Source organism: Narcine bancroftii, chromosome 6 (genome assembly GCF_036971445.1).
Source record: "Narcine bancroftii isolate sNarBan1 chromosome 6, sNarBan1.hap1, whole genome shotgun sequence".
Classification (NCBI taxonomy): domain Eukaryota; kingdom Metazoa; phylum Chordata; class Chondrichthyes; order Torpediniformes; family Narcinidae; genus Narcine; species Narcine bancroftii.
The window spans coordinates 172,764,615-172,789,418 of record NC_091474.1 but is presented as its reverse complement, the minus strand read 5'-3'; the positions used below and the strand labels follow the sequence as shown (position 1 = coordinate 172,789,418).

General features: G+C 38.5%; 1 protein-coding gene across 2 annotated transcripts in view; it reads left to right on the top strand.

The window, feature by feature from the left end:
* cd2ap (CD2-associated protein) overlaps window positions 1-24,804 on the top strand; it is a 187,673-nt gene that overhangs the window by 48,424 nt on the left and 114,445 nt on the right. The window lies entirely within an intron of this gene.

Sequence of the window (24,804 nt, the reverse complement as noted above, 5' to 3'; positions counted from 1 at the left end):
TCTTTTCCTCCGATGGAAACTTCTCTGTATTTACCATTGGTTGAATCATGTTAGAAAACTCATGAATCCATTTGGCTTAATAAGCAAAGAACCCAAGATCCCTTTCTAAGGATCTCAAATTTTCTGGTGGAGAAAGCTCTTTAGTGGGTGAAGTCTCTCAGGATCTGCCTTAATGAGGCCATTCCCCACGTAGTACCCAAGGACATTATGGAATTCACAGACTCCAGAGTCTTTGAATCGTTAAGTGTTAAATGCTCTGACTGGTGGTCTTTAGGAATTCTTTACATTTTGATCATGTCGCTCTTGTGTATATCCAGCAATAGTGATATTATCCAGGCAAGGGAAGGCACCTTGCAGTTTTCCTTCTCTAACTATTTTCTCCATAGCTCACTGGAAGGCGGCCACCCCATTTATGACTCCAAATGGAATCTGACAAAATTAGTATAAAATTGGCTTCAAAAGCCATAAGCGTATCTGACTCTTTCAGTGACATTTGGTGGGAGATACTTTTCTGGTCAAAGGTAGAGAACACACTATATTTTGCAAGTTTGCCATTTTGTAAATTTTTGGCAAGGGGTAAGCATCCAATTCTGTGTATTGATTAATTGTCTGTGAATAATCCACACACATTTGCTTCTTGCGCCAGTGGGTAGGACCCTTCACCACTACCACTTGGGCTCACCATGGTGATTTGCCTTCTGAAACTATTTGGTGAATTTCCTTTGCAATGAAGTACTGATCATCTTTGCTAAAGTGTCTTGATTTGGCAGCAATTGGTTTACAGCTTGGCAATAAGTTTGGAAAAAGGGGTGGCTCTTCTATTTTTGCTGCGGTCAGTGCACAGTAATGATCAGCACCATTCCCAGTTTGGAAGGGTCCTCTCTATTCAAATACCACACTTAGATGCTGACGCTGGAAATCCTGGCCAAGTATTAAATCAGAACATAGGTCCTTCAATTCACCAAATGGTATGGCAGCATATGACCGGCTATTAAGACTAAGATTTAGATCAACAGCAGCATATCCATGGGAACTAGTGTTTAAAATTTTTTGAGCCGTAGTAATGTCTTTACTAGATGGGTGAACCTTTCGTTTTAGTTCCCGTGTGACTTTCTCGCTAATGTAACAGTCAGTGCTGCATGAATCCAACTTTTTAACCATTCACAGTCAAAAAAGTTGGGGCTTGAGCCAGTCCATGTGACACATTAGTAAGTGTAGCCAGTACCTGAAAATTGGCCACAATTGACACTGAGTTTGGTGATGCTTTGGATATGCACACCCGGGCATAATGTCCCTTCTTGGCATACTTATTACAAGTTACCTCACATGCTGGAGAGTTATCCCATGAATGGTAAGAGAACCCACAGAAGAAACATTTTCGTTTGGTGTTATAAATGGCAGCCACAGCTATTTTCTCAAGAGCAACTTTAGCCCTGCTAAAGAATCCTTCTCGCGTGCCTGTGGTCCCTACGATGACTCAGGGTTCTCTACTGCAGCTGCATGGGGCATATGCATCATTATAACCATATAACCACTTACAGCACAGAACAGGCCAGTTCGGCCCTACTAGTCCATGCCGTAGCAAATCCCCACCCTCCTAGTCCCACTGACCAGCACCCGGTCCATACCCCTCTAGTCCCCTCCTATCCATGTAACGATCCAGAATTTCCTTAAATGTAACCAATGATCCCGCCTCGATCACGTCTGCCGGAAGCTCATTTCCACATCCCCGCCACCCTCTGCGTAAAGAAATTTCCCCTCATGTTCCCTTTATAATTTTCCCCCTTCAATCTTAAACCATGTCCTCTAGTTTGAATCTCCCCCTTTCTTAATTGAAAAAGCCTATCCACATTTACTCTGTCTGTCCCTTTTAAAATCTTAAACACCTCTATCAAGTCCCCTCTCAATCTTCTACGCTCCAGAGAAAAAAGCCCCAGTCTGCACAACCTTTCTCTGTAACTCAGACCCTGAAATCCTGTCAACATTCTCGTGAACCTTCTCTGCACTCTCTCTATTTTGTTTATATCTTTCCTATAATTTGGTGACCAAAACTGTACACAGTACTCCAAATTTGGCCTCACCAATGCCTTGTACAATTTCATCATAACCTCCCTACTCTTGAATTCAATACTCCGATTTATGAAGGCCAACATTCCAAATGCCTTCTTCCCCACACCATCTTCCTGAGTATCAGCCTTGAGGGTACTATTTACCATCACTCCTAAATCCCTTTGTTGCTCTGCACTCCTCAATTGTCTACCATTCAATGTAAATGACCTATTTAAATTTGCCTTTCCAAAATGCAGCACCGCACATTTATCTGTATTAAATTCCATCAGCCATTTCTCAGCCCACACCTCCAGCATTCCTAAATCACCTTTTAATCTACGGTAATCTACCTCACTGGCCACAACACCACCAATCTTTGTGTCATCCGCAAACTTGCTTATCCAATTCTCTACCCCTACATCCAGATCGTTAATATATATAACAAATAATAGTGGACCCAGGACCGAACCCTGAGGAACTCCACTAGTCACCGGCCTCCAATTGGACAAACAATTTTCTACCACTACTCTCTGACACCTTCCATTCAACCACTGCTGAATCCATTTCACTACCTCCTTATTTATACCTAATGCCTCCACCTTTTTTCCTAACCTCCTGTGGGGAACTTTGTCAAAAGCTTTACTAAAGTCCAAATAGACAACATCCACAGATTTCCCTTCATCAACCTTTTTTGTAACCCCCTCGAAGAACTCAATCAGGTTTGTCAAGCATGATCTACCCCTGACAAAACCATGCTGATTACTCCCTATCAATCCTTGTACCTCCAAAAATTTGTAAATAGCATCCCTCAGAACACTTTCCATCAACTTGCCCACCACAGACGTCAGACTTACAGGCCTATAATTCCCAGGTTTGCATTTGGACCCTTTCTTAAACAGAGGAACCACATGCGCCACCCTCCAATCCTTTGGTACCACCCCCATGGCCAGTGACATCCTAAATATCTCTGTTAATGGCCCCACTAACTGTCCACTAGCCTCCCTGAGTGTCCTAGGGAATATTTTGTCCGGTCCGGGAGATTTATCCACCTTTATCTTTTCTAACACAGCCATCACTACCTCCTCGGTTATCCTTATATGCTTCATGACCTCCCCACTATTTTTCTTTACTTCAACTGGTTCAACATTTTTTTTCCCTAGTCAATACTGAGGCAAAGAAATCATTCAAAATTTCCCCCATTTCCTCAGACTTCTCACTCAGCCTACCCTCGCTATCTACAAGGGGTCCAATTTTATCTCTCGCTAAACTTTTACTTTTAATATAGAAACCCTTTGGATTTATTTCTACTCTGTCAGCCAAAGCCTCTTCATGCCTTTTTTTGGCCTTTCTAATTTCTTTCTTAAGATTCCTTCTACACTCCTTGTAGTCCTCCTTCAACTTCTCAGCTCCCTGCTCTTTATACCTCTTGTACACCTCCCTTTTTCTCCTAACCAAATTTCCAATATTCCTCGAAAACCAAGCCTCCCTATGACTTCCAGCCTTTCCTTTGATCCAGACTGGGACATAAGTACTCTGTACCCTCAAAATTTCTTTTTTGAATATCCTCCATTTTTCATTAACATCCTTACCTGAAAATATCCTGTGCCACTCAATACTCCCCAAATCCCTTCTTATTCCTACGAAATTTGCTCTTTTCCAATCCAGAACCTCAACTTTAGGCCTCTCCTTGCTCTTCCTTAAAACTACCCTAAAACTAACAGAATTATGGTCACTAGACCCAATTGGTTCTCCAACATTAATGTCCGCTACCTGACCTAGCTCGTTCCCTAACAGGAGATCCAGTATTACACTGTCCCGAGTCGGTTCTTCTACTAACTGATTTAGAAAACAATCCTGAACATATTTAACGAACTCCAGCCCATCCAGCCCTCTCACCGTCTGGGTATCCCAATCAATGTGTGGGAAGTTAAAATCTCCCACGATCACTACCCTATGATTTTCACACATATACGTTATCTCCCTACAAATTTGTTCCTCTAATTCCCTTGGCCCATTTGGTGGTCTGTAATACACCCCTATTAACACCCTCTTGCCTCCTCCACCCCTCAATTCCACCCAAACAGCCTCACTGGTCGATCCCTCCACACCATCCTGCCACCTCACGGCAGTAATGTCCTCCCTAACAAGCAGAGCAACTCCTCCTTTTTTACCCCCTGATCTATCACATCTAAAACAAATGTATCCCGGAACATTAAGTTGCCAGTCCTGCCCCTCCTGTAGCCAGATCTCACTAATTGCCACAATATCGTGACCCCAAGTATCTATCCATGCTCTCAGCTCATCTACCTTGTTCACTATGCTTCTTGCATTAAAATATATACATCTCAGAGAATGATCGAAAATAAGCAGTCTGTTAAGTCCAGTGTTTGCTGGTGTACTGCAGGTGAGGCAATGCCAGTGTTGAACGCATCACACATTGCCTCGCTTCCTCGCTGCTCCGCACTATGATCTCGAATTACAGTTTCTCTTTAACTTTTCTTAACTCCCCGAAGAAATTATCTAATGATTCTCCTGGCTTCTGCTGCCTGGTCACCAGTAAATGTCTGGCAAATACCTAATAGGGAGTCTTTGCGTATAAAATGTCGAATGAGATAGCTGAGTCAAAATTTTCACATCCTTCTGTGTCTTCAAAATTGTTGCAACCCACACACCCTTATAGTGTACTTGTTCGGTATCTTGTCTGGCGTCAATATTTAAGTATTTGGGTCTCCACGCCTTCTCTATGCTTGTTAATTAAGCAGAGTAAATTGTGAGAATTAAAAACTTGGTGTCTGCTTTCCAAACTTTACTCCACTTAATTGTACAGTTACAGTTTTAAAATGGCAGCAGTTAGAATTTGAAAGAAAGGTGCGAGGCAGCAGATCGAAGCTGATTGGAGTCAGATTGTAACCTGAGGAGTGGTGGCACCCAGGATCAACTAAATATAAAATGCAAGGTTATTAACAATTTAAAAAATTTGTAATATTGCACCCAGTGATTCAGTTATTTCTTTGTGAAATTCATTGTTCTGTTTCCTTAATTTACCATACAGTATTTACCAACAATGAAGACGCTGTTTACATCCGGTACCGCACGGATGGCAGTCTCTTCAATCTGAGGCGCCTGCAAGCTCACACCAAGACACAAGAGAAACTTGTCCGTGAACTACTCTTTGCAGATGATGCCGCTTTAGTTGCCCATTCAGAGCCAGCTCTTCAGCGCTTGACGTCCTGCTTTGCGGAAACTGCCAAAATGTTTGGCCTGGAAGTCAGCCTGAAGAAAACTGAGGTCCTCCATCAGCCAGCTCCCCACCATGACTACCAGCCCCCCCACATCTCCATCGGGCACACAAAACTCAAAACGGTCAACCAGTTTACCTATCTCGGCTGCACCATTTCATCAGATGCAAGGATCGACAATGAGATAGACAACAGACTCGCCAAGGCAAATAGCGCCTTTGGAAGACTACACAAAAGAGTCTGGAAAAACAACCAACTGAAAAACCTCACAAAGATAAGCGTATACAGAGCCGTTGTCATACTCACACTCCTGTTCGGCTCCGAATCATGGGTCCTCTACCGGCACCACCTACGGCTCCTAGAACGCTTCCACCAGCGTTGTCTCCGCTCCATCCTCAACATCCATTGGAGCGCTCACACCCCTAATGTCGAGGTACTCGAGATGGCAGAGGTCGACAGCATCGAGTCCACGCTGCTGAAGATCCAGCTGCGCTGGATGGGTCACGTCTCCAGAATGGAGGACCATCGCCTTCCCAAGATCGTATTATATGGCGAGCTCTCCACTGGCCACCGTGACAGAGGTGCACCAAAGAAAAGGTACAAGGACTGCCTAAAGAAATCTCTTGGTGCCTGCCACATTGACCACCGCCAGTGGGCTGATAACGCCTCAAACCGTGCATCTTGGCGCCTCACAGTTTGGCGGGCAGCAGCCTCCTTTGAAGAAGACCGCAGAGCCCACCTCACTGACAAAAGGCAAAGGAGGAAAAACCCAACACCCAACCCCAACCAACCAATTTTCCCTTGCAACCGCTGCAATCGTGTCTGCCTGTCCCGCATCGGACTGGTCAGCCACAAACGAGCCTGCAGCTGACGTGGACTTTTTACCCCCTCCATAAATCTTCGTCCGCGAAGCCAAGCCAAAGAAGAAAAGAAATTTTGTCATAAAATGTGGATGGAAGGAAGGGAGTGAGGGTTGATGGGAGAGAGTTGATAACATGGATCTTTTGAGAACTTGGTCAGTGGGCAGGATCAAATATACATCTCATTAATTGAGACTGAAAACCTAGTAGAGGATTGGGTACTGTGTGGTATAGGAAAGGCAAGGTTAGAATGAGGAAAATGAGAACAAGAACATGTTAGTTTGGAATTTGCAGGCCTTGTCAAGTACTGGGAAGTAGAATATAGGCTGAATGGTTTTTTTTCCCTAAGGCTGGCACAGATATATTAGGCCAGATCCTTACTTCATGGGAGGTTATTTTTTTCCCCAATATTATGATTTTGCAGTTTTAATATTTTGCATGTTGAGGACATTCATTCAGGATTGGAACTTGTTTCATTGTTTTTTTTATATACCTGATTGATCTTGTTCTAATTTTAAGCTTGTGCTTTTTCTGCCCCTGAATTCCTCCAGTGGATAATGGTTCAATGTACTGAATTGAATCTATTTATAGTATTAAACAAATGAATTTACAAAATATTGCAACTGTCTGATCAAAGTTTGCAGAAAATCATGTAATCTTAAAGCCCTGGTGTAATTCTGTTGAGTCTGTTTAGTTCCCTCTCCAGTGGTCTGACTGAAGTTCTCTGTCAGGATTGTGTGGCTGATATTTGTTTAGAGTCTGTGGTAGTGACGTTACTTCGAGGGAGGGGGGGGAGGAGGGGGGTTAGCTCTGAATGGAGAGAGAAGGGGGTGGAGAGCTGGAGGAAAGGAAACAGGAATAGAGAGTGGTCTAGCAGAAACTTAACAAGTCTTTGTTAATACTGTCGGGTTGGGGAGTGCCCAGACGGAATATTAGATAATTTACAGCTGTCTTTGCCATGCTTTGCCAGCAAGCTCTCTTGCTTCCAATCAAAATGTAGCTTTAATGGTTCATTGTTTTTTTTCCAATTCTCAACTGTTTTTACTTTTTAATAGAATTGGATTGTTTCATCAGTATACATTTGGTTGACTTGATTTTTTTCCCCTGTTAGGCTTTGCAATTTGCTGTTTTGTGGGAGTGTTTTCATTCCAAGTTCTAATTTTGAGTTTTGCACTTAATGGATGTTAATGGATTTATGTGATCATAAATCTGGAATTGGGTAAATATTCTTGAAGGAAACTATCTTTGCTGTTCTTTGGATTTACATGTTGGCAAGAAAAGCAGTTGGAAAATCTTAACAGATCAGTTCTGAATATTTTGTTGCAAGGCCATGTGATTTGGTATCTCTTTTGGGAGTCTGAATCTTGTGACTTAAATGAGCTGCAGATTTTACCAGGCTCTGAGGTGTGTCCGATGACATGGGTGCTAGGTGGAATATTTTCAGTTAATACCTGAAGAGTGGGATTGAAGACATATTTCTAATTTGTTTGAGCCTTTGTGAAGAATCTTTGTAAGACTGATTGTAACGTAAATCAATTTCAGATCTTTACAAGTTTTATTCGTCCTTTTTCAAAAAGAGAGTTGTCAGAATGCTGCGTATTGGAGGGGGGGAGATTAAGAATGAAAGCCGTTTATCACCACTGTTCAATAAGTCAATAAGTGAAAGCTTGAGTTAATAGTTAAAAAAAAATAATACTTCACTGGGTTCAACACATTCCATTGATTTGTTTGATGAGAATACAACTTGAATAAAAAGTTAATTGTTATTGAATTTGATCCTTGTGCACAATGAATTTCGTGACTTGTTCATGACAATAAATTCTGATTCATGTTGAACAACATAATGAAGAACATTGGCTTAGTTTCAAACATTGGTCTATTTTCATCAAAATCTTTTTTGTCCTGTTGTTCAGATCAAAGATATCTGTCTTTTTTATATATATATATATATATATATATATATATATATTCTCAATAGCAGTGCAAACTCCAACATTTTTCATGGGTTGAATTATGGATTTGCTGTTAATGTGTTTTATTCCACCTGAAACTTCATTCTCTTGTTTCATATTTATAATCCTGTTGGCAAAGCACTCAGGTAAAAAAAAATTCTCTAACAATGGCCTGCACCATTGTTATTTAGCTTTTGTTTTAGGGGAGCTGACAGTTGGGGAAATGCACAAGGCCAGAGTTGGGTGATATCCAGTCTTATTCAGTCATTGTTAGAATTGTGCAGAGAAATAGCTGCCATGTCCACTGAATTGTGAAAGTGGGTGAAAATGCAGTAGGCCATGTTATGTGAATATTCTGCGCAGCTGTTCTGTTGGCTTTTGCTTGTGAAGCTGAAAATAATGCAAATAAGTAGCAAGTGTTTAAATTTCAAAATTTGGCAGAGATCATTGTGTACTGATAAATGTGGTCCTTTCGGACTGATTTGGAAATGCAAGCAGCAGCATGAGCTTGATTGTGATTCACCACTCGTGAATGAAAGGATAACTTGTGCCAGTGACTAAACCACCAAGTTGTCATAAGTAACATTGAAATTTAATTTTGTATTATTTTAGTTGAATCTGCTCCACAGAAATTGATGATGCTTCATTGGATCCATACAAATTATTTCTGAGAACATGCTGAACTTTCCTAACTGTCTTTGAATTTTATCCATTTCAAATATTTAATATTTTGGTGACTTTGAGATCGTACAAAATAAGCTTTTCTCTTTTTTTGGGGACCAGAAAGAAATGAAGGAGTGAAAACTAGGAGCTATTGACCAGTGGCTTGAATTTAGCAAAAGATAAAATGCTGAAATCTAATTTGGATGAGTTTGGCATTAGGACAATTTTACATGCAAAATTGCAGTAAGATTGAAAGAGTGGACGTGGACCTGTTTGACAAACCTTTGTTTTAAAGGATTTAGTTAACGAACTAGACAATGGCAAGCAATCAGAAAGCCTTTAGTAAGGTGCCATCAAGACTCCGAAAGGCAAGGAGAGTGTGGACAGTATATTTTGTTCTTTTGCTTCACGATGACATTTTGTTGAAGGGCATGTTGGTGCCTTTGGGAGATGGAATATATGGGTCATTTCATGGTAGGGAGACAGGGTGGCATTAGAGTCAATACTGGAGTGGCAGCTGCTCTGCTTCATTCACCATCATAAGGTAGTCATGTGTAGTATCATGAACTTCCCAAACTAGATAACAGAAGAGGCTACAATAAGAATGCAGGGACGTCTATCTAGCTGAGTGAAGGAATAAGGATGTGGCAGCTGTCATATAATTAAGAAAAGTGTGAGGTTGTCTTCCATTGTTGAAAAGGTAGAAATATGGAATAATTTAAATGTTAGAAAGGTGTTTTGCTGCTCCAAGTGATCTAGCTGTCCATATGCTGGAATCCTTAAGAAACACATCATCAAGAGATTAGGGACACAAATGGTATGGTTTTTTTTAATGCAAGAAGATTTGAGGACAAGAATGAGTGTCTTCCTCTAATTATATGGAGCCTTGGTGAGACCACAGATAAAATATTGTGCATAGTACTGGTCTCTGAATCTTTGGGAAGATGTATTAGAATTGAGGCAGTATAGTGGAAGTTCACCAAATTGGTAGCATTATTTGTAGGACACGTTAAGAATGAGCCCATACTTAAAAGAGTAAAATGTGATCACATTTAAGTATCTAAAATTCTTGTTGGTCTTGACTGACTGGAAGCCTGTATGAGGTTTCTTTCCTCACCAAGTGTCCAAAACTGGGGGTACAGTTTCTAAATTAAAAAAAAATACAGGCAGAGTTAAGATATTCTTCCATCCAGACAAAGGGTCCCCAAACCTTGTAGACCATTGAACCCTTTATGCAATACTTGATCCTTCATTGACCCCTGGGCACTGGAAGGTGCTGGTGCTGGACGGGGGAGTGGTGCTAACAAAGGTACAAAGAACACGTACATTTTTCTTCTACTCAGTCCTCCTCCCATTTGCTCTCAACCTATTCAAAGGCTGAAGTCAAATACAACATGGCGGCCACCAAGGCCCGCTCTCACGAGTGTTTGGCCACTATTGACATGGGTGCTATTTTCCGTTGATCCACCCCTGCTTTCCACCGCAAAAGTTCAATTGACCCCTGACATTTAACGACCCTTTGGATAGTCTCATCGACCCCTGATCCAGACAGTAGTGAAAGTTTGTAATTCTCTACTGTTAGGAACTAATAACCCTTTAATTATTTTTGGGAATGGAAAATTCACCAGATAATGACAAATGCAAAATGTTTTTTTTTAATTAAACATTTCTTGCTTAGCTCCAAACTTAAACCCACTATGCGCAAATGCAAGTGTGTGTGTGTGTAATTAAAGTCTCACTCTGAAAAGTCCATCTTTAAAAGTTCAGCATCATTTTAGTCTTGCTTGAAGGTCTTAAATTCTCAGTTGAGAAATAATTATAAAGTGCTTTTAAACATCATGTCTTCAGGTCTCCTTACTCACAATGTGACTATTTTCTTCCATGATGAATTTACAAACCCAGACAATAGACCCAGTAGAAATCTGTCCTCTTTTCCAAAGAGACAGCTAAACGGTCTTCCTGTTTTCAAAAGCCACTGATTCCCTTTTCCTAGGAGTAACACACAACAGCCCGAATTCTGGTTACTGTAACTCAACCCTGACTTTCACAAGGCTTCAACCCCTGTGTCACTTGACTTCTGTCAACTCCAAAGTGAACCCTTCCAAAACTGAAATCAAAATGTCTGAATTCGGTAATATAGTTCTCCAAATCATGTGACCGTTATCACTGAGGTGAGTCCCAATTCTTGGAAACCACATGGTCATCAATACCAAAATTCTGTTCCTTTTTCGAAACCATTCCATATCCATAACAACCTCTTACCTCCTCTCTGTTCAAGAGGCTTAAGTGGCTTTGATTAAAAACAGATGGCTTCCTTCAGCAGTTCTTGAATAATAAAGACCCATTTGAAACCCACAGCTAACTTACTAAGAATACAGATACAATATTTTACTCTATAATTGACTTTACTAAGACATTTTTATATATGAGAAATATAGTATAACATTAAAGGTTAACATAAATCTTTTACACTACCCAAGAGAGCTTTGTTGGTGAGTGCATTCAGGGATATCCGGCGATGCATCTCGCTATCAGCATTGGTAGTTTTTCTCTTGTGTTGCTGTCTTCACTTGCATGATTTTTTGACAGATTCTTCACCACCCTTTCAATAGAATAGTAATGGTGGTGGATTAAGTAATTGAGCTGTCCGATTTGTGCAAAACACTCTAACTCGAAGGGTCTCTGGATGGAAGGGGGGGGGGATATAAAGTTAAAACCTTGTGTTTTTGATTTTTGTTAATTTTGTGACTATCCCTTTCAGAAAGTTTATGTGTAGTATTATCATAATTCCTATGACATCATATGTCATAATATCCGGGCTTACAGGGAGCTTGCTTTCATTCTTTGAAGAACCATGGAGGAGGCTTAAGCATCAAAATACTTTTCTTTAAACTTGTCTTATCTCATCATCATATTTCATCGTAATTTCATCTTATTTTGTTATTTATTTTGTTTGTTTATCATTTTATATCATTGTCTTTAAATCAGCCGAATACTTTGTTTATCCATTGAAATGAAAATCTCAGTGTGAAGTTCTGCAAAATGTTTATATCAATGAATTAAAGCTACTTACAGCTAAAAATATCAAGTTTGGTTTATTGGAGAGATAAGATAGTTATTCAAAATATTGTCACATTTCTGTGAAGATGACATGTTTTGAAATTGAGAAATATGAGAGATTGGAAAGTGTCATCTACATTATTATTCAAAGAAAAGTGATAAAATTGTGAACTTTGGAAGAAAGAATTATAGAAATTTGTATGTGAGAATTTACAACCAGATTTAAAATTGAAAAGCAGATAAAATGTCCACCAGATATATCTGTTTGGATTGCACAGTTTGAAACCAAGAATGTTTGACTGAAAGATACCTGTGACCTTGAGAGATCACATAGAGAGCTACAAGCCAGAGGTTGGCAGGAAGCCCAGGAATGTTTTGAAAACAACTGATAAAGAAAAGATTCTAAACAGAACAGACTTCAGGGAGAGAAATCCTCTTAAAGGGACCACGCAAGATACAAATTTGTTTCTAGTTCCTAGGAAACAGAAGAAGCAGCAATAAGGTAGGCTGCAGTGTGAAGAATCCAAGATGGAGAAGAATTCATCTTGTCAGGCTAAAGACCTAGAGCAAGCAGATCGTCTCAAAGAACGGTTTGATTATGAGTTGAGCCAGCAAAACGGACCGAGAATGCTTGGCAGGAGATTGGAGCCAACCACCCTAGAAGAAGCGGCTTCAACTACCAAGCAAAAAGACGACTCTGGTAAGGCACTGCAGACCTCATGTGCTGACTTAAAGGTTAGTGGAACTAGAACAGATGAATGTATGTTGCAAAACCCCAGTGGTGCTGTATCGAGTGAAATGCAGAAGTTAAGGACTCAATCAGTGGTATCTGAAAGTTCAGATGTGAATCCTGATGATAGTGTTTCCAAGGTTATGAGCATAGGAAGATCTTCAAAGGCATCAAGAGCAAGTACAGCTTCACGTACTTCAAGCATATTAGCTATGGATGGTAAGGTGCAAGTAGACTTGGCTACTATCGAAGCACAAGGTGCGTGGTTGGAGAAAAGACGTTCTGTGAGATAAAGAAGCTGAAAAGAAAAAAATCAGCAAATAAGGCAAGAAGCTGAAATCAAGAAACAACTCCATCAAGAAGAACAAAAAAGATTATTGAATAGACAAAGTGAAACACCCAAGGGGGTATCACCTGACATTCCAGTAGGTCAATGGATACTGCATCCACAAGAATAGACTATATTCTTGCAAGGAGCCACGAGTGGCACTGCTAGTTCTCGAATGTCAGTGACCAAACCTGTGGAAAGTATGAGTGAAATTTAATCCCTTCCGAGTGCACAATTTATGAATTTTCCCAAAGGAAGAGCATTTCAACCAGGTTCAACCATGCGAGTTAATCATACTCAACAATTAATGACTCTTTGTGTTGCTGAAGAACCAGTGACAAGTCGAGGATCCCCACCATTGCCATCACTTACAAGGAACCCCATTAATGCCATCACTTACAACTCAAGGTCCAAAACCTATGGCACCAATTCAAGTTCAGCCAGCTCCACTCACCACAAGACAACCAGTCGCATACCAAAGCAAAATGAAATTTCTGCTATAGCGCAGCAATAAAGTTCATATGGTTTAACTAAGAAGGAAATTCCAATTTTTAATGGAGATCCATGACAATAACTGACGTTCATAAATTCCTTTTAACATCACATTGAAAGCAATACTAAAAACGCTAAAGATCGTCTGTATTTCCTGGACCAGTATATTGAAGGACAGGTGAAGGAACTAATCAAAAGTTGCCAAAACAAGGATTTAAAAGGGCAAAAATATTATTGCATCACCATTATGGCGATGAACATAAAATCGCAAGGCCCCACGTGGACAGGATTATTTCTTGGCCAGCAATAAAATCAGAGGACCAAAGGCTTTACAAGCATATGCACTCTTTCTGAGAGGATGTAGTAATGCAATGGGAAGTGGTGTACATTTGCAAGAACTGAATTTGCTTGCCAATTTATCAATTATAGTCAATAAGTTTCCTTATAAGTTGAAGGACATATGGAGAACCAAAGCTGCAGAGCTTAAAATGATTCCTTGAAGGGATGCTACCTTTGAGATGTGGTACATTTTTTGGAATGGCATGTGCATGTTAACACCATACCAGTATTTGGAAATATTAAGGATACTTTAATAGTTCCTAAGGATGTGAAGAGGTCTAAATCACCATCTCAACAGAAACCAAAGGGAAGTACCTTTGTAACTGTGTCAGATACAAGCACAAGGACAAGAAAACAATGGAAAAAGATCAGACTGTTTAGGAAAGCTGTATTGCAAAGATAAGCATGCTTTAGAAAAATGTTCATGATTGAAGAAAAAGTCGTATGATGAGAAATAAACCTTTCTTAAAGAACAATGGAATATGTTTTGATTGTGTAAAGGACACATCAACACAACATGTAATAAGCGATTCAGTTGTGATATATGCAGTTTAAAATATCCCAAGTTCTTGTATACTCAACGAAGTAAAGTTGAGAAGGAATTCAAACAATCTGAATTCAAGATTAAAGACACAGTGAAAGAGTAGGCTTCAACTTCAGTTCAGACAAACGGTCTTACTGGGGCTGGTGACAAAGCTTTCTTGATAGTTCCTGTTCAGGTTAAAGCTAAAAAAAGGAAGCTTCATACTGAAGTTATGCGCATTTCTTGATCCAGGAAGTACCGCATCATTTTGTACTGTTGAGTTAATGAATAAATTTAATCTTCATGCTAAAAGATCACAGATCTTGTGTACAGTGAATGATGAAAAGAACATTGAAACTAATATAGTTTCAATTTCCAGATTGCTGGATTGAATAGCAATGAATTTTGCGAGCTTCCAAGTGAAAATATTCAGAAAACTATTCCTGTGAATAGAGAATATTTCCATATCAGTATGATATCGAACAGTGGTATCATCTTAAAAAACTGATGCTAAGATCGAGATGCTAATTGGATTAGATGTACCAAAGGCTCTTGAACATCGAGAAGTAATAAGAAGTCAAAATGATGGACCTTATGCCGTGAGAACGTTGCTTGGATGGACAATTAATGGACCATTAGGAGAAAAGATGAATAATGATCAGGAATCATCGAATTTAAAAGTTAACAGAATTTCAGTTGTCAAACTTAATGATCTGTGGGAACAACATTTTAAAATTGATTTTCATGAATGTCGCAAAGATATTCAAGAACCTTCGAAGGAGGATAAATAGTTTCTAGATTTCAAATTCTGTGAAACATGTTGATGGTCATTACTGTATAGCATTACCTTGGAAGTAAAGAGAAATTTGTCTGTCAGATAATAAAATAATTTCGGAACAGCATATGCTGAATTTGAAAAGAAAATTCAAGATAAATTTTTCCTTACATTTGGAATATACCAATGTCATGTCGGATATGATAACTAAGGAAGGGTTATTTAGAAAAGGTATCAGAAGTTATCTTAGAACATAAAGATGGTAGAAATGGTATTTACCTCATCATGAAATTATACATCCACAAAAGGAGAAGCTACGTGTAGTATTTGATTGTGGAGCATCATTTCAAGGAGTTTCATTGAATTCTCAACTTTTACAAGATCGAGACTTAACCAGTACTTTATAATAGATGTTCTGACAAGATTTTGTAAAGGGGCTATTGTAATTGCTATCGATATTGAAGCAATGTTTCAAGTGAAAGTACCATCAGAAGATCATGATGTTCTACAGTTATTATGGTGGCCTAATGGCAATTACAGTAAAGTTATGATTGAATACAGAATGGCAGTTCATTTATTTGAAGCAACAACTTCCATCACCGAGTTGTGCAAATTTTGCTCTCAGGAAATGTGCTGAAGATAATGAAGAGCAATTTAGTTCTCAAACTATAAACATCATCAGAAATAATTTCTATGTTGACGATTGTCTTACTTCAGTGGTTTCAGAAAAAGAAGCAACAGATCTTTATCATGCATTAAGAGATCTGCAATAAAAGAGGTTTTTTCCTTCTGAAATGGATTAGCAACAGTTGAGATGTGTTGCCTGTTATTCCTGAGACAAAGATCAAAGGAGAGAAAACAACTTGACTTGGATTGTGACGTTCTACCTATTGAAAGAATTCGAGAATTGCAAAGCTGTGTTCAATCTGATATGTTCAAATTCAAAATTGTTTTTGAAAGAATGACCTTTGACATGAAGAGGTATTCTTTCAATCGTAAGCTCAATATATGATCCTTTGGGAATATTGGCACCAATAGTATTAATAGCCAAGAAAGTTCTGCAAGAATTGTGCATAAGAAAATTTGGTTGGAATGAAGCTATACCATATTCCATTGCACAGAATCGGATTGAGAGTCTTAAAATGTTAGAAAGTTATGAAGTCGACAAATGTTTTAAACCTACAGACTTTGGAATTGCCACATTTACTCAGTTACACCATTTTGCTGATGCAAACAAAGGTGGTTATGGTACTGTCAGTTATTTAGTACTGCGAAATAACCAAGAGCAAATACATTGTGGATTTATAATGGGAAAAACCAGAGTAGCTCCATTAAAGCCAGTCACCATACCTCGAATGGAATTGACTGCACTACAATGGCGAGCAAAATGGACACTGTATTAAGAAAAGAATTACAGATGGAGTTAGCAGATTCTGTTTTTTTTTTTCCTGATAGTACATCAGTGCTTAAATACATCAATAACAAAACCATGTGGATTCATACCTTTATGGCTAACAGAAGTAATGAGATCGAGAAAATTTCACATGCTAATCAATGGAGATATGTTAAAACAGTGGATAATCCAGCTGACATGACTTCAGGAGGATCAAAAGTTGAATAGTTTCTGAAATAAGCCAACACCTGGGTGTTCGGTCCTCAATTTTTTTTTTCGCGATTTCAAGGAGATTGGCCTCAAAATCAAGGAAAGAAGTTTCAATGGAAGATCAAGAAATCCAAAGCACTAATGTGAATACTATTCAAATATCAAATGAGAATGATCTGATTATTCAATTATTTTGTTATCTTTCTTCATGGTTTCATTTTAAAAAGGCAATGGCATGGATTCTTAGATTAAAAACTTTTTACATCATATCAATAAAGAAGATCTCCAGTCTCAAAAGAGCTGTTACCTAACAATTGATGAGTTGGCAAATGCTGAATTGGAGATAATTCATTTCTGTCAGAGAAAGGTGTTTGATAATGAGATATCAAAATTTAAGAAGAATCTGAATGATACAAACGCAAGTGGTGTTAACAAGCTGAATCCTATTCTTGTAAATGATGTATTGAGAGTAAGAGGAAGATTGGAAAAAGCAATAATGTCAGAAGAAATGAAACTTCCAGTTATATTAGCTAACGAATTTCATATTTCTGAATTGATTGTTCGACATATACATGAGAAAACTGGTGATGGTGGTTGTAAGCACGTTATCAGAATTGCATCAGAAATATTGGATACTCAGTGCTTCAACATTGATCAAAAGAATTAGATCAAAATGTGTTAATTGTCGATGTGGAAATGCTAAACCTGGACAACAACAAATGGCAGGTTTGTCACCAACAGAGTTTGACCTGATGAACCCCCATTTACATAAGTGGGAGTTGATTATTTTGGTCCTTTGCAAGTAAAACACAGAAAAAATGTTGAAAAACAATACGGAGCTATTTTTAGTCATTTGATTACAAGAGTAATTCATATTGAAGTAGTGTTATTGCTTGATACAGACTCGTTTAACAATGTCTTCAACGTTTGTCACCAGATGTGGTCAAATAAAAGAATTACATTCTGATAATGAATGTAACTTTACAGGAGCTCAATTAAAGTTACAGAAAGCAATTCAGAATTGAAATCAACATCAAATTCATGATGCATTAATTCAAAGGAAATTAATTGGATATTTAACCCACCCACAGGATCATATCACTGTGTGTGGGAAAGAATGATTAGATCAATTACGAAAATTCTTAATTCAATTTTGAATGCCATCATTGAGTATTTGATTAATCTTCAGACAGTATTGTGTGAGATTGAATTTATTTTAAAGAGTCATCCAAGAACAAAAACTTCTATCGATTCAAATGACACTTGCACCAAATCATATCTATCATCTTAAATCTAAACCTAATGGCTCTGGGATAATTTTAGAAAGAAGATATCTATGCACGATGCAGATTGGAAACATGTGCGGTTGATTGTGGATTTATTTTGGAAAAGATAGGTTAGAGAATATCTTTGATTATTACAAGAAAGACAAAAATGGTCTAAACCTTAACGCAATTTTGTGTGCAAAGACATTGTAATTATCAAGGATGATTCTGCCCTAAGAAATTCTTGTTTGCTGGGACAAATCGTGGAAACAGTTCCGGTGAAAGGTTTTGTTCGGCAAGTGTGGATTAAAACCAAGATTGGTTACTTAAATTAACCTATTACTAATTTTTTTTTACAAGAAGCAGAAAGTTTTGATTTCTAATGTTATATTTACCATATTTATTTTTGTATCTGTAACAGTAATTATTACATATTAGTCATTAATGTCTATTATAATAATTAGGGCCCAGAATGTAAAGGCTAAAACCTTGTGTTTTTGATTTTTGTTAATTTTGTGGCTATCCCTTTATGAAAAATTGATATTTATAGTGTTACCATTGTTACTATGGTGTCATATATCGTAATATCTGGGTGTAGAGGGAACTTGCTTTCATTCTTCAACGAACCACGGAGGAGGCATAAGCATCAAAATATTTTTCATTAAATTTCCCTCATCATCTTATTTTGTTTATTTTTTTAATATTTGTTTATTATTTTATACCGTTATGTCTTTAAATACATCCCAATGCTTTGTTTGTCCATTGTAATGAAAATCTCAATGTGAAGTTATGCAAAATGTTCATCAACAAATTAAAGCCATTTACAACTGAAAATATGAAGTTTGGTTTATTGGAGTAATAAGATAGTAATTTGGAATAGGGTATAATTGGGGCTAAGCAATGTTTTCCTATTTTTCATTGGTCTCTGGTCATCACTGTCACTGTAAAACATCAACAACTTTATGCTTCTTTAAGTCATATATGGTGGTAATCTTCAGATAGACCCTGCACAGATGCACCACGATCAAGCTTCTGCAATAACTCTACCGTTCTTTCTAAAATGACAGATGGTTCCTTTTCTGCTTCGCACTTTTGGACCCTCTCACTACCTCCAAAGTCTGTGAGCTGCAGAGCTGTATAATGTCGAGTCGTCTTGATGAATCGGGCGTCAATTTTCAGCAAATCGGAGGTGTACTTTTTTTTCTGCTGGCACTTATAAAGTCAGGATTCCCTAGTGTTCCACTAATTACTGACTTGGATCGACACGGGATATTCAAGCGTAATTTGAGTGTGGGTCATGTTGAGTTGTGTTTGGCACCAAACTTGAGCATTGGTGAGCAAATGACATCCATCGAAAAAAAATCTTTGGTTTTTCGAAATTTCAGATAAAAGATTAAGCACCTGTATATTTTGGCTGGAATTCTTTCAACAAATGAACATTTTTTTAAAAGAAGGACACAACCTCAAGTTCACCACAGGGATACCTTATATAACATGATTAATATGTTCCAAACAAGTTCAGTGTTGTGGAAAACAGCACTGTTCAAAGCATTATAACAATGTACTTTAATGTAATGTGTTCCAATCCAATAATTATTTATTCTAGTACCTAGAACTCTTATGCAAATGTGCATAAAATATTTAAAAGGGATATATAAAACTGAAAAATGACAAAGATCTTTATTGGCAATAAGTGAGCATTGTTTAAGAAAATATTTGTCTCATGTAGTTTATACTTTAGTCTTCTTTCATCCTGCTTTTTTCAACATCATTGAAAGATAGTTTTATCCTGGCCACTGATGCCAAAGAGGCATGGGGAGGAAGAGCAGAGGGGACTGGGGTCCTCCATCTCAATTAAGGGATCAGCTCTCTGGACAGGATTTGGAGTGGGGTGGGGAGAGATAAATCGCACAGCGCTGTATAGACTGTCACCTCTGGCCTCGGCTGCGTAGTCAGTCCACTGGCTCAGAGACGGGGAGAGAAAGGTGTGAGGGGGGAATGGCGGGAAGGTGTCCGAGCTGTGGAGTGCGCCAGGGCTCGCTATGAGGCGGAAGTATGGGGAAGAGGAGTGCATACGCCGGGCAGCATCTTCACCTACACCAACACCACCAGAGGTGAATGAAGGGTTGGTGGGGGTGGGGGGGGGGGGGCGGGGAAGAAGGCATGTTAAATTATTGAGCCACTGTAGGTAATGAATGCAATATTAATAAAATTTAAGAATTTTTGGTTGTTACTATATTAAAATTATAACCCACGTTCTATCAAAACATGTGCTGTGCAAAATAGAGTTATACAAGATAAGCCACATTTAAACAAATGGGAGACTTATTGAAAGGATCTTCAATAATACATATACCAAATTTACTGTTGGAAGACTGAATGAGTCAATGCTGGCAGTAATTCAGATAGACTACACTGACGCAATGCTGATGCTTCATCATTCAATATGTTCTTGTAGTTGGTAAGATAGCAGTGTATTATCCCTGGTTGAGAGAGGTACAAAGACTGGAAACCTGGTGATTAGAATTTTGCTTGCATTGGGAACTTCCTCTGTGTAAGATGGCTTCCACTTTCCTTGCATTACAATGGTGATTCTACTTCCAGCATACAAGTTTATGGAAAATCTTTTTCTATTTTCAACTCGATTGTAATCTTTTAAAGTCTCTCAGGGTGTTGATCAAAAGAACTCAAGCTTGTATATGTTCAATTATCAACATAATATCAACATCATACACTGCTGATTTTCATTTCTCTTGTGCTGCTGTCCACCACAAGTTACGCTCTGCTTCGCTTGTTGGCTGGCCTGACTGACTGCTGGAATGCTGGGTCAAGTGGGAGCTTCTCACTTGTGGTTTAGGTAGCAAAGGGAAAAAAAAAACTCTGCTTATCCTTTTTACTGTGAAAACATGACCTTTGTTCAGTGCCAGGTAGTGCTGGGAGTCAATTTCTCTGCACGCATTGGGTTTCGAGGTTAATACAGTGAAACCTCATTAGAACACAATTTGTTAATCCATGGAATCGCTTATAGCGCGGGTGTCTGTGGACCCCAAACATTGATTTTAGGATGCCAGACTAACAGTGGCTAACAGCAACAAATGCAAAAATGGACTCATGACTCATTTACAAGATGTCTATGTTATTATGTGGAGTTTAAAGGTCTTATTATAGGATTTGAGTCACGGTATTCTGTTTTCCTGCTTCCTGAATCATGACATGTATGCATCTGTTCCACGACTCGGCTGTAATGCGGTATGAAATCTTGGACCCCAACTAGGTTTTACTGTACTTAATAGAAATTAATACTGAACATTTAATAAAGGTAGGGGAGAAAATGAAAGCTGTTCAGTGCTTGATTTTGAAGTTCTGATAACTCAGATTCATGATCTCTTCTCACAGCTCCGTTCAAGCAGAAGGTGTAGGGATGTTTGAAACCCAGCCTCTGGGTTCAAGACCAGTTTTTAAATCTATCAGGCTCTTGAATCTCCCTGTAGTACTGTAACTCTAGCATCACATTTTGTTCTTACACTACCTGCAGTTGATTATTATCTATCCTCTATTCTATTGTTTCTTTTTCTATCCCATGGTGCAATTTAGTAATTTTAATGACCATTTTTTAAAACATTTTTGATTTTATCAACAAAGAGTACCAAAATTACCATCACAGATAAATAATTAAATGTGAGTTGATCAGTAATACATGCCCAAATATAGCCCCTATCCCCCACCCCCACTCTAAGAAGAAAGAAAAAAAGGACAGAAAAAAAGAGAAAGTAAAGGAAAAAAGAAAGTAGCTGTTGGGATCTGGAATCCAATTCAACAAAAATAGGGCCCAGTTATTTTTGTCTACATCTCAATAAAAGGAAGAAAAATAAATAGAATATATATCTTATTTATTACTAAATATTCAACCCTACACTTTATAGGTAAGGCTCCCTTACCAGCAAAAACATATTTTACTTATTCCTTAAATTATAAGTGATTTTCTCCAGGGGAATACAACTGTGCATTTCAGTATTCCAAAGGGCTATTTCCAAAAGAGAATCAGACTTCCTGGTAACTGCAATACATTGCCACTGCAATTTTAAGAAACTCTAATTGGTAGTTAGACAGCCTCATTTCAGATCTTACGTCCACAATATTTTCTAAGAGAAACAATTCTGTACTTGGAGACAGTTATCTCCCAATAATTTGATGTAGTAAAACTCTTAAATTTTCCCCAAAGGATTTCAATTTGCAACATGACCAGGTAGAATTCAAGAAAGTACCTGTTTCTTTCCTACATCTAAAACATATATCAGAAAAATTAGTTTGATTTATGTAATTTTTGCAGGGTAAGATATAGCTGATGCAAAAAAATTATATTTCACCAGCCTATTGTTATGAGCCCAGAGGACCCCCAAAACCCAGCAGCAATAGAAATTCACCAAGACCAATGGTTACTTAAACAAAAGTTACATTTTAAATTTTCTTTAAACATAAAAACGGGATCAAACTTTAACTTATTACTATTAACTTAACTAACCTAACTTAACCCCCCCTTCTAATTCTTAGTGCACATGTATTTTGTGTATGAAAGTTCAGAAAAGTTTTTTGATTGACAGTCCAATCTCATTTCTCATTCCTCCAAGTTTACTGGTTGCAGGCAATTCTTATACCGTGCACAGAATTTAACATTTATGAAGTTCACCAGGCTTTGGTGTTAGAAAGGTAAATGGTTACTGCTCAGGAAGGTTCTTGTTGGCTTTTAGAGAGAGATCTGTTGTTTGCTGGACACACACTGATTCCTTCCAATCAGCCACGTCAGTGTCTTGCAGAAGAAACTTGCCCCATCAGGGTTTTCCAGATGATAACATCTTTCCAGTCCCAGCTGCTGCTGTTGAACTGTAGAACTGAATTCTCTCATTCTCTCTCGCTCTCATTCTCTCACTCTTATTTGCTCTCGCTTTCTCTCTGTGTCAGAGAAAACCACATGACCCTTTTAGAACAGCCAACTGCACTTAGACTGTGGCACCAGATTCAATCTTCTGAATTTGTTCATCCGATGTTTTCCAAAACAGTAACCCATTACTCCACAGCATGTCTAATTAACACCTACTTGTGAAGTCCTTATAGGCATCCTTCTAAGTTTTTGCAAAGGCAACGACCGGAGCCTGGACTGTCTGGCTTGAGCAGAGCTCTGGCATTTTAAATGAGGTCTGTTTTGAAGTGTTTGTATGTGACCTACACTAAAAAAAACTGCCATAATTTATCTCATTTTAAAACCTACCTAAATACAATATAAAATGTAACAATCTGTTACACTATATCTTACATTAATTATCATGATTGTTTGACCAATACATAAATTTGACCAGGTCTTATCATCAATACTAATATTCAAGTCTGATTCCCATCTTTGTTTTGATTTATATAACTCCTGTTTAGGAGTACCTGATTGAAGTAAAGAATACATAAAGGATGTGAATTTCTTTGTGGTCCCCCTTCAAATTAGAATCTCCATTTCACTGCATTCTGGTAACATCATAGTTGGTCCTAATTCTTCTCAGGGCAATTGATGTCATTCAAACAATTTAAAAAAAAAAATGCAATATTTATAATAATAATTTTCTGTTACTTTCAGTAAATATAGCTACTATTATTATAGATAGTGCATCTTGCATATCTGTCTGCAGCAAGTAAGAATTTTGTATATTGTACTTGCATGTGACAATAATCACATTGAATCTGGAAAGCCTGGCCTTTTGTTTTTTCTATCGTGGGTCAGAGCCATTCACTTACATGGTGGTTATAATGAGAGGTAGAGGGGAAGTAAAATATTATGCAGAAGCTTGGGGAATCTGAGCAAGGTAAGGGGTCTTTTCCATGTGTGGGGAGAGCTGAGATCAACTGTCCATAAATTGAAAGATTGTAGCGACCGTGTACTGGGCCGAGCGGGCACACAATACGCTATTGTGAACTGTCGCCTGTGCGGTTCTTCGGCGGTCGTGCAGAGCCATAAGACAGCTGGGTACTCATCCATTTAATGGACCACGTGCGCGGTGCTGCATGCCAAGTAAAGGGGCAGGATGCTCACAGGGCTTAATTTAAACCTGCCAGTCCCATGGATCGGCAGCAAACTCATAATGATGTCCCACCCCATCTCGTGGAGCCCGGGACATGAGGTATATAAAATAATCCCGTAAAGTCTAAATAAAACCATATTATGTTGACTAACTTGGTGTGTGTGTGTGTTTATTGCTTTAGTAGCTCTACCAAAGTAGCCACTTCAAGATCATTTTTAATGGTAGTTGGGTGATGTTGTATGTAGTGGACTTGTGGAGAAAATGAGAAAAAAAATACAAATCTGGTCTTGGGCTTTGTACATAGGATAAAGTAAGGCATGATGCCAAACACCATTTGGCCACAAAGTGTGTATTGTGTCCAGTTCTGGAAGCCACACTGTAGCAATTCTTTGAAGGCTTCATGGAAAGCACAGGTGGGATAGAGTTTTAGTCACATGGACAGATTGAAGAAACTGAGATTGTTCTCCTTTAATAGAAGAGTTTGAGGGAGATTTAAAATGATGAAGTGACAGAAGAGATGGTGGTGCTGTTCCCATTGGCAGAGGGGTCAAAAATTGAGGGGCATAGAATAAAGGTGATTTGCAAAAGAACCAAGATTGATCTGACTTTTTTTAATGCATCAAAATGTTAGATTGCAGGGTGCTCTGCCAGGGGTGGTGGTGGAGTTTGCAAATATTTAGTGACTCTTTGAAGTGTTCCAGCCATTGAAATGTTTCAACTTCCAACCATAAATTGTGGGATTGGTTGAAAGCTTGGCAATAATCGAGAGGGAAAGTAAGTAATTTTGGTTTTCACCACTCTGGCTTTGTGATTATCTGCTCTCCCTCTTTCTCCCCCCCCAAGCTTTCAAAATGTTCTTGGTCT